Below are 15,653 nucleotides of genomic sequence, written 5' to 3'. Positions count from 1 at the left end.
CATCTCTTTGACACACGAGTGCCTGCAGTTGCTTCCTCTGTTTAGAGGATGGCTCAGACCCAGCAGCACACTGCAGAGAAAAGCCATCTCCCTTCTGCTCAGTGATACAATGTTCTTCACCTCTCTGCAGGTCAAAATGAGGCCCTCTTATTTTATAAACCAACATTTAGTTTGATATTCCCTCTTAACCGTTTGTTAAACCCTTTTCAGTAACTGCTATGGATTATTTTTTCCAAATGTTTCCTTGCATTACCCATGTCGTGGCAGGAACTGTTAGACGCTGTTTTCCTTCCCAATCCCCCATTTCAGAAACACTTTTTTGTGAGATCATAACTAGAGACCAAAGCTTACACACTTCCCATTAATAGATCCAAAACGATCCTTTAAAAGAAAGAAAAAGAAATGCTTTACAGGTTCATTAGTCTTCAGCTTGGGAAATGATTCCTCTCCATTCACAGTCACACTGGGCACTCCCTGGGGTTTGGGCAGGCTGACAGTTTGGATATATGGAAAGGGAGGGGTGTTAAAATGGTGAGTAAGTCTCTTCTGGAGAAGTCCAGGCCTTGGTTATTCCCAGCACTAATGCATTCTGCTGAAACTCAGGCAGAGGTTTTAAGTGCTGATTGTTTGGACACGTATAAGCTTTGGAATGGCATATGCACTTTGGATGTGCAGGTGGCACTTCATTTTTGTATTAAATGTGGGTTAGAATATGAAAGGACCAAATTTCAACCTAATCTGTAAATGACACCTAAGACCAACCTGCGAAACATGCACTACCTGAAGAGCATTTACTTGGATGTCTATGCAGTTTTTGTATTTCTTAAGAAACCTGTTTGACTATTTCTTTGCTGTAGGCATTAGAGGTGGAAATAGAAAGGGGTTTGTACCTAACCTCTTACTCAAGGAAAGGAGAGAGGCAAAGGGCTTTGTCTGTGTAGCTCTCCAGTATCATTGCATTAAACTGGCAGTGAACTGGAAGCTTCTCCAAAGCTGTGGGAGCTGAATGTTCCACCCTGTTTGCCTGTGGCTCATGAGTTATTTGATTTCTATTTTTGTGGTCTGAACCCTTCAAAGCTTTGTCTTATATGGATAAACAAAAACTTGCTACAGCCTATGGACAGACCTGGAAATGATTAGGTGCAGAAACATCACAGGACTTCAAGAATGAATGCAGACTTCTTTTTAAATGAATATATACTTTAAAAGGATAGAATGTGGAAATACATTCATAATGGCCACTATCAGGAGCTGCTGGCAGTTTCTCTGAACAGAAAAGTCCTTTTCTTGGGGATTTCTGCTACCCCTCAGGCTTCTGTCCATTTCTATGTTGTTACTTGCAGTGTTTAAGCATCATTAAGCTTAAATGCATAAATTTTCTTTGGCTATTCAACCCCAGCCACTTTTGGGAAGGAATTGGCCAGAATCCCTGAATGTAAAATAATCAAACGTCTGTCTTTCTGTTAAAAAGGCTGCCATTTATCTGACAAGTAGTGCAAAATGGAATAGGTAGCTCAGTTCAAGCATCATCTGAGAAACCTGTTGTTGCAAAACCAGGCAAATATCTTGCACATAAGCAGATGGTACCTTTGCCAACACCCGGGTTGTTGCACAGCATGTGAGTATATTTGGTTTCTTAATGTGTTATTTTTATTATCAGTCCCTTGGTTTCTACCACTCTTTATAAATACTCCAGCCACAACCTGTAACCTTTACAGGCTCATCCAAGGAGCATGGTCTTTCAGGCACTCCTTTTGAGAGTATTTATTGTGCTCCGGGAGAGGATGTCTTTGTTTCAGGATTGTTCTGGGCATGAGAAATAAAAACCAAAATGGAGATGGTGGCCAGCAGAAAGAACCAACCAAGGTAATTTTAATGAATTTCTTTCCATACCTGCCAATCCACCCTTCCCTGCAGGAAAAACAACTCTCAGATGAATAAAGCATATGGCACAGAAGATGGAGCACCAATGCCAAGTTTGTCTTTGCCTTAGCAGAACTCACTGCAAAATGCTGAACCTGCAGATCTTCTAAACATGCTTTGTCCCACTGCCTTCTTAGCTGGAATTGTGCACTCTCACAGTTTAAATCCTCAATTGGCAGGACATTTATTGTGGTTGCAGTGCTGGGCAGACACACAGTACTACATTCGAACTACCTGCCATGTTGCAGCAGCAAAGAAAACCTGCCAATGAGGTGGGCTAAATATTTGGGAAGGATCTGAAGCCCACACTGCCCTGCCTTCTGCATGCACACGGGCTAGTCATTTGTGACAGGCATGCCTGCTATATGGTTAGATACCATGTTCCTGGCTGTGGTTTGTTTGATTTGAGCTGTGCAGGAGTGAGGCATTCAGTTGAAGTCCTATCATGACTTGCTCTGCAGTGAGGAGAAAGACAGCAACCCCCACAGGTTATTTATCCTAAAAGAGGTGTGGAGTGTTGTGAGAAGGTGCTCCTCTCTCTGCATAAGCTTAGAGAGACCCTCAATGCCAGCTCAGCCTGTGTCCAGACATTTCAAGTCTGTCTGCTCCCAGCTTAGTCCCATCAGGCTCTGGGAGGACATGTGGCTGGTGGGTCCTGGTGTGGCACAGGTAAATGGGATGTCACCACCAACCTGCTCTGCTGTCTTCTGAAGGATGTAGGATGCTGGAGGAATATCCAGTTCCTCTCAGCAGGACAACTCTCCACAACAGGTGACACTGAAGATGAGTGTCTGAATTAAGAAGTTAGGCATCTAAGGCCATTATTGGAACCATGTCTGTGGGGTCTGAAACTGAGCAGACTTAAATAGAAGGAAAAAATCCCCTGCTGAGTTACTGTAATCTTTCAGACTGCAATGGAAATGTGTGTGTTGTGTACTTTTACGGACATGTTTCTTTATACGTGCTCTTGGACCCAGGAGACGAGGCCATCATTTTACCCGCCATGGGTGTACAACATGGGTTGGGTGAGGGGTGCTACTCTCCCAGGACCTCTTGCAGCGCTTTGGCTTGGAGATGTTTCTTAAGGTGGGGATGAACTCCCCTGCTTTGGGCCCATGTGTTTCCTACCACTGTGGGTAAGCAATGCCTCTCTTTCCAGAAAGTAGAAGATACCTGACACGGTGATGAAATTAATGGACCAGGGAGTCCTTTGTTTAAATGAGTGCTAGGAGAAGCAGTGGTAGGCTTGATTTTTCACATGGTTAATGTTCCCAATCCTCTTTTTAGTCCTCTCATGGCAACTGTGTACTTTGCAGCTCAAAGTCACATGAATCTCTGCTCAGCAGAAATGTAAATGTTTTGATAAAACTGTTCTTAACAAGTTTAATTCATTTAATCAGCTTGATTAACTGTGGAGCTTTATGGTGTTTAATTGGGAAGGATTTGCTATAAAGTAACATTTTTTGTAATTTTATGAAGAATGTGGGGGTGTGCAGGCTCTGGCTGCCTTGATGGTGGCATGGGAGGTGCCTGTCTCTGGCACCCAGCCATTCCCCTGCAGCTTCACATGTTTCAGAGCCCTGGAGACCTTTGGGTGCTAAACCTGCCTGCAAGGCCAAGAACATGCTGGGCAGGGGGCATGATGTAGCTGGAAGTGTCTCAACAGACACTATTACTTTTCTCCTATGTTTGCATCTCCTAGATGATTAATCTTCCCTTCCAGTAAAGATACAGCATGCCTCTTTTTCCAGCACGGCCCACAAGAAAGCAAGCACAGATGTCTACAACAGCCCTCTCCTTGGTTTGCTTCATAACCAGCCCCAGCCTGCACCTAGTTTTCTAAGTCTCCAGGTATATGAGTAGAAAGAGGGGGAAAAAGAGGAACGATCAGAAGATCTCAGCTTGGGTGCATGTCCCAGCTGGTCTTTCTTCTTTTCCATTTAATGTGCCAGACTGACAGGCTGTAAAATATGTCCAGCTGGAAACAACATAATTTTGTTTTACTCTGTCCAGACTCATTTATCAGGGCTGAATGTCCAGTTGTGTACCTGTATGAAACCTCCCAGGCCCTGGAGACTTCATGCAGCAATATTAATTTTTTAAAATAGGCAGTTTATTGTCCACACAACATTTTCTTATGCCTTTTGGTTGATATCCCAGACTAAAGAAACCAAGGAGAGACTGAAAACAAATGAAATATCCCCTTAAATTTAAAGTCTGCCCAAAGCAAAGGAGCAAGCAGAGCATCAGCAGAGTGTCTGTCCCGGTGGGTTTGCTCTTTTCCGGGCAAGCACTGCCCTCCCTGGCACTGCTGTGCTGCAGAGCCACTGCACACTGTGTCCTGGGGACCTTGACATCTAAATGCACTGGCAGAACAACATGGATCTGCAGCTCTTCTCACACAGCTTTGCACATTTACTCCTCTCTCACTCTGAATTGGAATGGACCCTGGGAAAACAGTGTATTTCACAAGAAAGGAAGGTTTTTCATCCTTTCCTAGAACTTCCATGGTCTTTCTGCATGCATGGCTCTCACAAGCCGGTGTGATGCAAGAGGAGACATTTCTAACAGCAAACAACCCCAGTTCCTCTTTCACCCTTGACATTTCTACATTTCTACATTTGATACTTTTTTTGCTTTTTTCTTTTTTTTCCACAGACTAGACATTCTCATGTCATATCCCGTTGGAGTAGTTGTTTTAATGGATGCACTGCCAACAAAGACACTTGAGTTTAGGTGGTTGATCCTTTGTGATTGTAATGGCCTTTAATGAAAGGTTTTGTCTTCATAAGGACAAAATGTTCTTTATCTGGCTTCAACTTTTGAAAGAAACACCACAAATGTTTTTGGATTGGATGCAAAATGTTGTGTAAATTCTTTAATACCAAGGTGGAAAATCTGTCCTTTCCTAATTAACAAACTGTATGTCAAAACAGGGAGGCTTAATGCATATACACAATTAATCAGAGTTTTATATCCCCAGCAAGGGAAGTACTTAAAAACAGAAGAAACATGTAAAAATAATTTAGATATGAAACTAAAGAAATATTTGTGTGTGTTTGGTTTTTGGTTTTGTGGCTTGTTTTTTTTAAATTAGATTTAGCTTTTCTTTTCAATTCCTCTTCTCTGAAATTGCTTGCACTTTTAGGCTGTGCATCCTGAGCCTGAGAGGGCTCTGACAGGAACAAGCAGGGACATGGGAGCCCTGAGTGACTCTTCGTAAAGGCAGAGATTCAGAGCTGTCCTTCAAAAGTATTTCAGTCCATGGTGCAGCCACTGCAGCCTATGTTTGAGGCTGAGGAAGCCACAGTTTACTGGTGCAGTCAGAGGAAGTGGCAAAAACCTCCATCAGTGTTCAGGATGCAACATGGTTTGGGTGGCTTGGAAAATGAAAGTCTTGTTGCTAGTTACTGGATTCAAGGAGAAAGCAGCTGTATGTTGCTGATTGCCTTCTGGGAGCAGTACCAGGTGACTGACAACTTTTAAGTTGCTCTTTCATCATACTGTGTGAACTGCACATGGGGCTGCACTGGAGGCTGTTGCATTATAGATCATGACTTCAGCATCAGAGCTTTTCAGAAAAAAAATTGAAAGTAAATGGTGTTATTTTCAGCCTGAATAGTAAGCAAGTTCTCAGTATCTAAATGAGAGCTCTTGAAGTAAGCTCCAGGTGCTGCAGGAAGTGGTGGAGGTGACTCAGTAAATGTCACACTTCCCTTCAAGTCAGCTCTGAAGTGGTGTCCAGAAATAACATATCATGGGCATTTGGCTTTTTGACAAGCCCTGCTTTTCCATGGCACTCCAAACTAGTGCTGCCTGGCACCTTAATGATTTTACACCTCTTTTTTTTGTCACAAATGTTTGCCTTTATCTTTCTGTCTTTGCTCTTCCCTATGAAGACAAAGATCTGACAAGTTCTGTAGGTGTCTCAAAGCAGGAGAGTTGGCCTTGGCCATGCTGTAAGCTGCCCCAGGTGGCAGATGGAGGACAACATTCCTGGAGGGTCACTGTGGCCACTGTGCCAGGGGGAGCTCTGAGGAGCTGCAGAGTGGTGGCACACAGTAAGCTGCACCTCATGCTGGCAGTGAAATCATCCCGGAGCCCCCTGCCTTAGCATGAACTGTCACCTCCTGCTTTCACAATGATGAGGTTTCATATCCTTTCTGGAGCAGCTTGGGCTGCAGGCCAGCCTGCCCAGCTGCCTTCTTGTGGAGGAGGCTGGGCTGAGCCGCTTGCCTCTGCCCCACAGCCTCCACCCCCCAGTCCAGGCCTTTGCTCAGATATGCTTTGAGGAGCACCACCCTCTTCTGTCACCACTGCCTTTAGGAGCACAGTGTGGGCTGGGATTTGAGACGGGGATGAGATGGGGTGGCAGGGAAAACCTTATCCTGTCCCACTGGATCCCAGCATACACAGGCAGGGGCTGCAACTGTATCCATTCTCCTCTGCAGCATTGCTTTCCTAAACATATTTCCTCTCCTTCCCCTTCTCAGTCAGTGTCCTCTGTGCTTATGCCTTGTGTCAGGGTGCCTGGATCCACCTAGGCTGCTTATGCAAGTCACTTAGCATCTGGTGAGCAGTGATGCTGGGGCTCTTCCACTTTTGCACCCAGAGCAGACAGATGAGCTGGAAGTGCCTGCATTACTGGCTCAGTTCAGGTTGGGAATGCCCTTTGGACTTCCCGGCTGCTCCCACACAACTTTTCACCTTGTGGAGGTGACCTTGCAATACATAGGCTGGGTTTCTGGTGGAAGAAACTAAACTGGAAAATGCTCTCTGGGAGCACCCCATCTGCTTCCCAGCTGAGTTTATAGAGCCAGACTGCAGCTAGTCTGATACAACCCCACCTAAAATGTGTGCTACACGGATGTAATATCCTTAGTCCCGAGTGCTTTGCCCTACAGATATGCTCCTATTGGTCTGCATGACTTGGTCTCACAGTCATAGCCCTTGGGGCTGCTGCTGGGAGGGAACAAACCTGAGCTCTCTTGGTAGTGGCCACAGCCAGCCTTCTGGGATGTTATAGCAGCCTGAAATTGGTACCAAGAAACTTTGACACTCCAATGTGTGAGCTGTAGCAGTTCAGCAATGTTGGCAGAAACCCACAGTGCCTTGAAAGACCCAGAGGCACTACAGAGAGGGGCACTACAGAAACATGTTGGTGGCAGCACGCTTCAGTCATGTCCCCATGCCCTACCTGTGCTCCCCAGACTGGATGCAGAGATGCAGGAGGGTAGATGAAAGGCACAGAGGACACTGGATAGATTTTTGTTTCTGAACACTCAAACATGACAGGTGGCGTGGTTTTCGCCTGGAGGTTGTTTTAGTCCCATAAGTATAGAAAACAGGGGCTGTCTGCTTCTCACTTGTACCAATGGGACTGTGTGTGTCCCCATTATGCAGCATGTTTCCTGGCACAGAGAGCAAGTTTTCAGGGCTTCTGTTGTTCTGCTTCAAAAATTCCTACTTTTTTTTTTTTTTTTTTTTTAAACTTAGATGAAGGAACCCTTTGGAGAATGATGTCACTTGCACCTCAAATACTCAGAAGTTTTTGATCATGAGTTTTGGATGGCTTCAGGGTCAGGCTTGCTGATTTACAAAGCGCATACGCACACTCTTCAAAACTTGTAAAATATGGAAGCAATTTGTGTATGGTTGGGAGACTGCTCACAGACTTGTAGCTTTGGGGTTTTTTGCTGTGTCTTTACAATTTCTCAGTCTCAGGGGCTTTTTGCTATTTTTTTCAAGCAAGCGCAAATTCCTTATGTGAAGCACAAGGCCTGGCCCTTTGACTGAAGGACTAAGTAGCTCCAAGAAACGATCAGCCCTAAAAGCAACTTCTTGTGAGGATCCTTCTCAGTTTTCCCTGGCAAGGAGCCAGCACAGAGCACTCTGCCTCTCCTGTTTCTGAGAGCCCATCTGAGACCACAGCCTTACGATCTCCAGGCTGTAATACCAGGATTGCACTCGTACCTTTTCCAAGCAGTGATGGCAGCTGTAGTCATGGGAAGACAACAGCTGAGTTGGCAGCCCCAGCAGATCCCTGAGGGGCAGGCTGTGCCTCTCTGACCTTTACAGTGGGCTCAGCCCCCCCTCTGCTGTGGCTGCCAGGGTGGCAGAGCCAAAATGTCCACGCAGATTTCCCTGAAAAGGTCAAAGCAGTGCAGCTCGGTGGTGCTGGCAGGGGAATGGCAGAAGGGGATTTCAGCCTCATTACTGGGAAGGCAGTTGTGGGCTGGGAGCTCACCCTGAACACTGGTGCTGGCTGTGGGGGGACCCCAGCTGCCGCCCACCCCAGTGTGGGCATTTTTGGGTCTGGAGGGGTGCCCTGGCATTCCGCACAGTTTGCTGGGGGCCTGCCAGCCGCAGTTTCCTGCTGGGGCAGGCAGTGGTGCAGGGGATGGTTCACGGCCACTCACAGGGCAGCATTTTCTCATGGAGGATCACAAACAGCACCTCAGAAGGCAGGCACAGAGTGGGAGCAGGGCAGGGATGTGCTAGGGCCTGGGCTGGTGCGACAGCATGAGCTGATTGTGCTGGTGCTCAGCATGACACCTGGGCGGTGCTGTGGGAAGTTGTGTGGGGCCACTTGTCCTTGCGCTGGCCCAGGGCTGACATCAATCCCCCTGAAACCAAGGGACTACTTGGATGCGCTGGCCCCCACCGGGTGGCTGTGAACCATCCCTGAGCATTTCTGCTGGACACAAGCAAAGCTGTGGGTGATATGGCTGGGCCTGCTGCCCTCCTTTCAAGTGCAATGCTACTTAGCAGGACTTCGCGTAGTTTCTCGAAGGGAAAGATTTGGCAAGACAGAAATGGGGAAATGCAAACTTTTTCCTTTAGGGTTTTTTTCTGTTGTTGTTGTTTTTTGCTAGGGAAGCCACAGCCTTACGAAGTCACCATTCATTTTAGGAGCCAACGCAGCTGCACACAGCAGATTTGGTGACCGGACGCTGCGGTCTGGTTGTGTGTGCAGTTGATGCAAAGCTTGGAAAATAATAAACACAAGCTTCCCCGAGCAGGGCACGTCCGTTATTGTGTGCACGCTGTAATTCAGGAACTAGCAGATGTCTGAGCTTCATGCCCAGCCTGACAGAGACACAAGAAGGGAACTGGTTCAGGGTTTGTGCACAGCTGCGCTGGTCAGATGACTCTGTCAGCTGAACCTGCCTCGGAATCAGGCCTGATTTACCATAGCAGGGACTATGACCTTTGTCTGGTCACAAAAATACCATCTTGGAAAGATTTCTGAGTGCTTTGTAAAGAAGGAGAGTGGTGGTAATAATAGTTCAGGGGTGTCCCTTGTAAAGGACTCTGTCTGCCAGCTGAGATGTGCAGCTCTCTTACTTTGAGTGCTTTTCACCAGGGCTAGTGAGAAGCAATCACACGAGACATTTTCCAGGGGACTATCTCATGGGATGGTTAACATTTTGCTTGCATTTTTCTGGGGGTGATGGGGCATGGCTCTGCCTAGTGGTCTTGTTTCCACCTTCAGGCAAGTGCACCTTCAGGTCCACCTTCAGCCTTGCCTGCAGCTGAGTGGCTCAGACCCATGGCCAGCCCATGGCTGTTTGGTGGCCAGTGTGACATGAGTTGGCAGCTGCCATCGATCCTGTGCTACAAAACCCGTGTACATTGACAACCTCAGCCCAAGCTGAGCAATCTGAGCTATGTTTCTCACCATCAGGGCCACCTTGCTTGGAACTTAAAACCTGGGCTCAAGCTCTGCTCTCACATGGCAGGGTGGCCAAGAGCTCTCTGAATATAGCTGTGCAGATCAGCATGGCTTGGACTTGACCACATCTCCAAAAATAGCTCAAAAAGAGAACTGGAGAAACCTGTGGATTTCTTTACAACCTCATCTGCCATGGCTGGGCACCTTGTGCTGCAGGCTGTTGTGGCCACAGCCAAGTTGTTAAAATGCTCAGTCAGAGAGCCCAAAGCTGTGTAGGCAGGACTCTGGGGTGCTGTTCCTGCTCTTTGGTGAGACCTTGCAAGAAAGCAGGCTACCACCTGGGCTGCACCTGTCGGGTGTGAAAATGGAAGAGTGTTTTCTTTCAAATGAAATTGCTGCTTAGCTGAGTTATGTATTCACCAAAGCTCCTTTTCTTTCAAAGTCCAGAGGGCAATTGTCTCAGTCTACTGTGTACAGTGATAGGGACTTTCCATTTGCAGGAAGAAGGGAGCATGGGAAGAAGGGAAGAAGGGAGGTTGGTGGCTAAAACTCAGGAGTGGCAACTTGGAGATATGAGCTCCATTAACCCACAGGCACTGCCACGCTGAGTTGTAATTACAGATAGCTATTAATTCCTTCCATTATTTTTTTCTCCAAAATGCCCTAATGAAATTTGCAAATGAATCCTGAAAGACACTGTTGTAAAAGGGACCTCAGCGGGCAACTCGCAGAAAAGGCTAGCGTTGTGCAATGCTTCCTTGTAAAAATCTGTGACTTGTTCTCCGAAGGCGGGCGCACAAGGACGTGGGGTGTTTGCAGCAAAGCCCAGTCTCAAGGGAATTGTAGTTACTCCTGCCAAAAATGACTTGGTTCAAGACCTTTTCCTCAACATTCACAGCATATTAGGTTTCATACCTTAACAACAAGAAGCAAAAATGCACTGCAGAGCAGCAGGCAGAATGCCATCAATTTACATGGGTTACCATCACGAAATCAGGAGATCAGGATATGGAGGGACAAGAAGAATGTGCTGGTTGGTGATCATGTCATTTGTTTGCAGTGATTCATGGTCTTCCACTTTCACACATCCTACTCAGCCTCCTGCACAAGGATGCACTCCCTGTCTGCAGTGTTCTGTGGAATGACTGTGGCTTTTGGCTTTCCTGGACAGTACTCTTCTCCTTCTCCAGCTCTGGTGATCGTGGTGAACTTGACAATGCCTGCAGTATCATTTAATTAATACATTGGATTTTTAATGCTTCAGTGATATTTACTTAAGTCCCGTGGCCACACTTAGGAAAAAATTGCTCCTTTCATTAAGAGGTGCCGAATGGAACGGGTGTTTCATGAAAGGAACAAAAGTTTGGGAAGAGGGGAAAAGTCAAATGAGTGCAAACACTGATCAAAGCTGTTCTCTTGCTCAAAATGAATACTAAGAAAACTTGCTCAGTGGGTCATGATGAGCTCATTCAGTCCACTCAATTACTGGAAAAACCTTCCACTTGGAGCAGTATGCATGTGTCTGTGTTGAGTCAGAACCTGGCACAGCAACTTCAGTACACATTTTTGTTATAAAAAAGTCCCCCTTGTCTTTTGCAACCCTAAAAAAATTCTGGCCTGGACACTTTCTATGCTTCATGTTTTTGACACAGAAAATGTGGGCACTGTAGAGGCAGGTTTCACCTGGAAGGTGATGTCTATGAGCCTAGGGTAGGTCCATTTTTCCTACCTGCAGCATCTCAGTGTTGTACATCTTTTTATTTGCTGTCCAACCACCTTTTATTCCATATGCAAATAGCACTGCATGAAAAGGCTGCAAGTGCATGATTATACACAGAAATAATATTTTGAAAAGTTTGCTGAAAGCATAGTGGAATTTTTCTGCTGAACTTATTGGCATATTTTCAATGCAAAGCTGGCAGCTATTGTATAATGCCTCCAGTGTACAGTACAGGGGCCTCAGAGAAAATGATGTGTTCAGTGAGACTGAGAAAACACAGTTGCAAACGCCACAGAGCTCTGCTGGGATGGGCACAGCAGTTGCGGGGAGGGGTCATGGTAAAATGTGCTATTTCAAGCAAAATCTGAGATGAGGATGTGTTCTTAGCCACAGGAAGAGCGTTGTCTTAGTCAGAACGGTTAATCATGCAACACGAAGAGAAATACACACTGCAAGTCCTCATGATTTCTGTTTCCAACAGCTTTTTTCCTCCTCTGAAATGACTTGCATATATTTTGGTGCTGCTCATTTGCAACATAGTAGCATCTGTGCTCTGGCTTTGTTGATGGAAAGCTGGAGGTTCTCCGGGTGTATGAGCCATGCTTCTGTCACAGCATTAGCCTCCATGTGTCTCTTTTCAGGAGGCAGGCAGCAGAGGGAAAGAGAAGGAAAAAAATGTCCTGCTGACGTCAGTGAAGACCACACTGGGCTGGATAACATTACTGTGTACCTCAACCACCCACTCCCTTTAATTTACTAGAAACTAAGCAAGCTGTTTTGAAACCCGTAGCTTCCAGCGTGTTTGCACTGTTTTCCCCCGACCAAAGGCTATTAATTGTCAGGAGGTTGAAAGCTACCTGATTCCTTGTTCAAAGCACTGAGACAGAGGGGATTTCCATGAGTAATAATTTCAGTCTGTGCCTGTGCAGTGCACCGTAGGCTAGAGTAAATTGATCCAGCTGCTTGCAAGACTAGATGGAAAAGTGCCCGGGGGGGCTGGGAGCACATCACCAGATGGAGCTGGATGCTGTTGTCATCACATGGGTCTCCCCAGCTGCTGGGCATGCTCGGGCTTGACTTCCACCATGAGCAGGGAGGCTCAGCTTTCCTGTCTGCACTGACTTGCAGCGTGAGGCAAATTTGCCAGCACATGTTGCAAGGTCTTCTCTTGTAATAAAAAGGATAATTTTAGATTAGCCAGAACTGACTTCTTTTTTTTCCCCCTCTCTTTTCCATCCCTGCTCAATGTCCTTGCCACACTGACCCCAGTATTTTGTGCGTGTATTTTGCTCAGTAGCAATCTTCTCTGTGACAGAGACTATAAAAGCTTCTGAGAGGCCAACTACTCCTACAAATAATAAAAACTGGCAGGATTAACCTGTAACCTGAGGCAACAAAAATACAGATTCCACTAGCCAGATGGCAGAGTTCAAAGATCCACTCACTTCCTGGCGGAGGTTGCACAAGTTATTTTTTATCCTTGTTAAAAAGGAATAAAAAGTGAAAACATAGCAATAAAATGTGTGCTGCTTGCTTCTCTGGTTTTAATCACATTTGTTTTATACCTTTATGCTTTGTTATTAGACATGTTAGGAAATACATTCTTGCTCCCTTCTGGAGTTGTTTAAATCCTGCCTGGTTTTTTCTTTTTTTGATTGTTATTTTCCTGGGGTGTTTGTATGCTCAATTCAATTTAGTCTGTTGGAAGAAGAGCACTACATGGGAGGAACTAATTAACATAGTAGGAATGCATTTCACTTACTTTTTAAAATGAGCAATTTAATTAGAGTTGCAGGGAAAAGAGATGGCACCCTGGATTCGATGGCCACATCCTTGCAGGAAAGCCTGGGTTTGGCAGTGTGGCAGTTGGGCAAGAGCCAGATGTGCTCAGAGGGCCTGGGAGCTGCCTGAGCCTGAGAGCTCTGATGAGTTCATGGAGGGAGAGACCTCTGTTGCAAACGAGGTACAAAGCCATTAAGGAGGTTGCCAGAGCAAGGGCTGCATCCCTGTGGTGGGACAGGGACTGTGGGAAAAGGCATCCCCCAGTGCTAGCACTACATGCTGAGGATAGGAAATGGAGAGCAGAGGCTTTCCCTCCCCAGTGCAGAGCAGCTTGCTTGGCAGAAGAAAGTAATTTTGCAAAAGCGGACATGGGAGCAGGAAAGTGGGATGTGGGTGATCCAGGGAGCTAGTGCAGTTATGTCCCACCCATGCCTCATGCCCCACAATCCTGTGGCAGGGCTGGCCAGACAGCACTTCTCACAAACAACAAAACCACTCTGTCTACCTTCCTACAAGTCCCCACTGACAAAACCAACACATGCAGACAGTGTAGCAGCGAGTGGACCTTACTGCAACTCTGCTGAATTGGTGGTACTGAATTTACTGGAGAGAGAGGATCAGGACAGGATAATTTGAATTCTTCTTTCCCCAGGATGGGCCGTACAACTTTCTTCACCAGCCAAGTGCTTGCTGTGAGAAGAAAGGATGCGAAGTGTGAGGTCGAGATAAGCGCCTCTGTGCCTGGCTGTGGTGTGGCTGTCATGAAGTGTACACAGAGGTAAATGGCTCGGCCCGCAGATTGCAGAAGTGGGAGTGGAAGAGTAAAGTTCATGGGTTGTTTTTGTGACGGTTTGTTCTCCCTCCCTGGCTGGGCCATTAATGAGCACAGGGTTTGAGGTACTGGCAGGGTTTTGGAGCAGGCTGCAGGTACCCTTCAGGAGAGCAGCACTGGGAGTTCCAGGCAGGGAGTTTATGATTAATTTTGCAGGCATTTATTGTGCAATGGGAGATGGCCACCAGCCAGCTCAGAAGTTAAGCCAGAAGATGACTGTCAAATGAAACTGTTACGTTTGGCAGATCTTTCCAAAGCTGCTGTGCAAAACAGCCGTAGTGAAGCTGATTTCTGGATTTTCCAGACCCTCTGGACGGCATATCCTTGCATGGCAGTCCTCTTATTTTTCCCACTTTTGACTGAAGATTTGGATTTGACTTGCAGGCTGTGTGGATTTTAGATCAGGATTTGTTGTACAGGCAGCCCTCTCCATGCATTAACGCTTACCTGCAAATGTCTCCTTCTGGTAATTCCTCCTTTAATGAACTTATAAGGAACCAGCTCTACTTGGATTTCTGAAAACAAAACTATGTTTTCTTTGAAAAGCCTTTTCAGCCCAGATGAAGGCGGGGAGGAGATGAAAAAGCTGGTGGTGCGAAACGAGCTCTGCCCGTGCAAGCAGATTGCGATAGAAATTTCCCCCTTGTGTGGCTTACCCTGAGCTAAGGTCAGTCAGTTAACTCTGTTTGGACACCGTCTGGCATGAATACTTCAACGATAAAGCTTAATGTGTAACCCAGGGCTTTTTTTTCTTCTGTGTCAGCAGTTGGCAGGAAGATACTGTAAATAAGGCTCCCTATGAGTAAATAGATATGTGTGGAGAAGGGAGGGGAGCACCGCAGTAAGCAGTTTTGAAATTCATGCCAGCGTTGCTCCAAGTGATAAGGTTATTTGAGTAACCTGCAAACCATACGGATGCACAGGTTTCAAAAAACAGGAAAGAGTCTTGTTTAAAAAAACTTCTGAGGCAACCCGAAGGCTTAGAGAAGAAACTGGCTGTGTGGTTAGGTGCCTGTACTTCCTTGTTGGTATCGGGATTGAGGCACTGCAAGGCCTCTCGGGAGGGCGGTGGGGCAGGTGCTGAGGGGGCAGCTGTGGCAGCCATGCTCACCAAGGGGCTTTTCGGAGGGATGAGAAATATCAAAGTTTCCCTATTCATTTCCTCTTCGGGCGAGTTGGGAGGGTTTTTTTTCTCACTCTCCTTTTCAGTAATGTAATAAGAAATAAGTAAATAATTCAAGTGGATCGACATCCTCAGAGGATGCTCTGTGTCTGAGTTCATCACGTCCCCTCTCCCGGCAGACGTGGCCCTGCTATGGGCTGGCTGGTGCTGCACCAGACTCCTGGCTCTGACACTGCCAGCCCAGTACCTGAACAGGGGGGCCTTTGGAAGGGCACGGCACAACACCTCTCTGAGGGGTTTCAATGTGGATGTGCAGAATTTGCTGATGCTTTTGGAAAGTCTGATGGCAAAGGTTCTCCATAAATAAACCAAAGCCACATACTTTCTGTTTGACCTTTGCTTCTGGATTAAGAAAATCAACCCACGAGATCTGAAGTTTAGTTTCTACAGGAGAGAGAAATGCATTTGCCTGGGCACACGTGGCTGTGGGTGCGCACGTGCCTCACTGAGCACAGCATGACCCTTGCTTGCACTGGCACCTTGCTCCTCGGGGATTTACAGAGCTGATACCTAGAAAACGCAAGTCTTGCTCACCTGA

General features: G+C 46.5%; 1 long non-coding RNA gene across 1 annotated transcript in view; it reads left to right on the top strand.

Moving 5' to 3' along the window:
* Positions 1-1,318: 1,318 nt before the first annotated feature.
* The window catches only part of LOC146439579 (uncharacterized), an 82,183-nt gene continuing 67,848 nt past the window's right edge, over positions 1,319-15,653 (top strand). The window contains exon 1 of the long non-coding RNA XR_014850842.1: positions 1,319-3,059. This is a non-coding gene — a long non-coding RNA (uncharacterized LOC146439579). The remainder of the gene's footprint in view (positions 3,060-15,653) is intronic.

The sequence above is a fragment of the Lichenostomus cassidix genome, chromosome 3 (assembly GCF_008360975.1).
Source record: "Lichenostomus cassidix isolate B80296 chromosome 3, HeHo_3.0, whole genome shotgun sequence".
Lineage (NCBI taxonomy): Eukaryota > Metazoa > Chordata > Aves > Passeriformes > Meliphagidae > Lichenostomus > Lichenostomus cassidix.
Note: the sequence above shows the minus strand (reverse complement) of the source record. Positions and strands in the feature narration are given on the sequence as shown.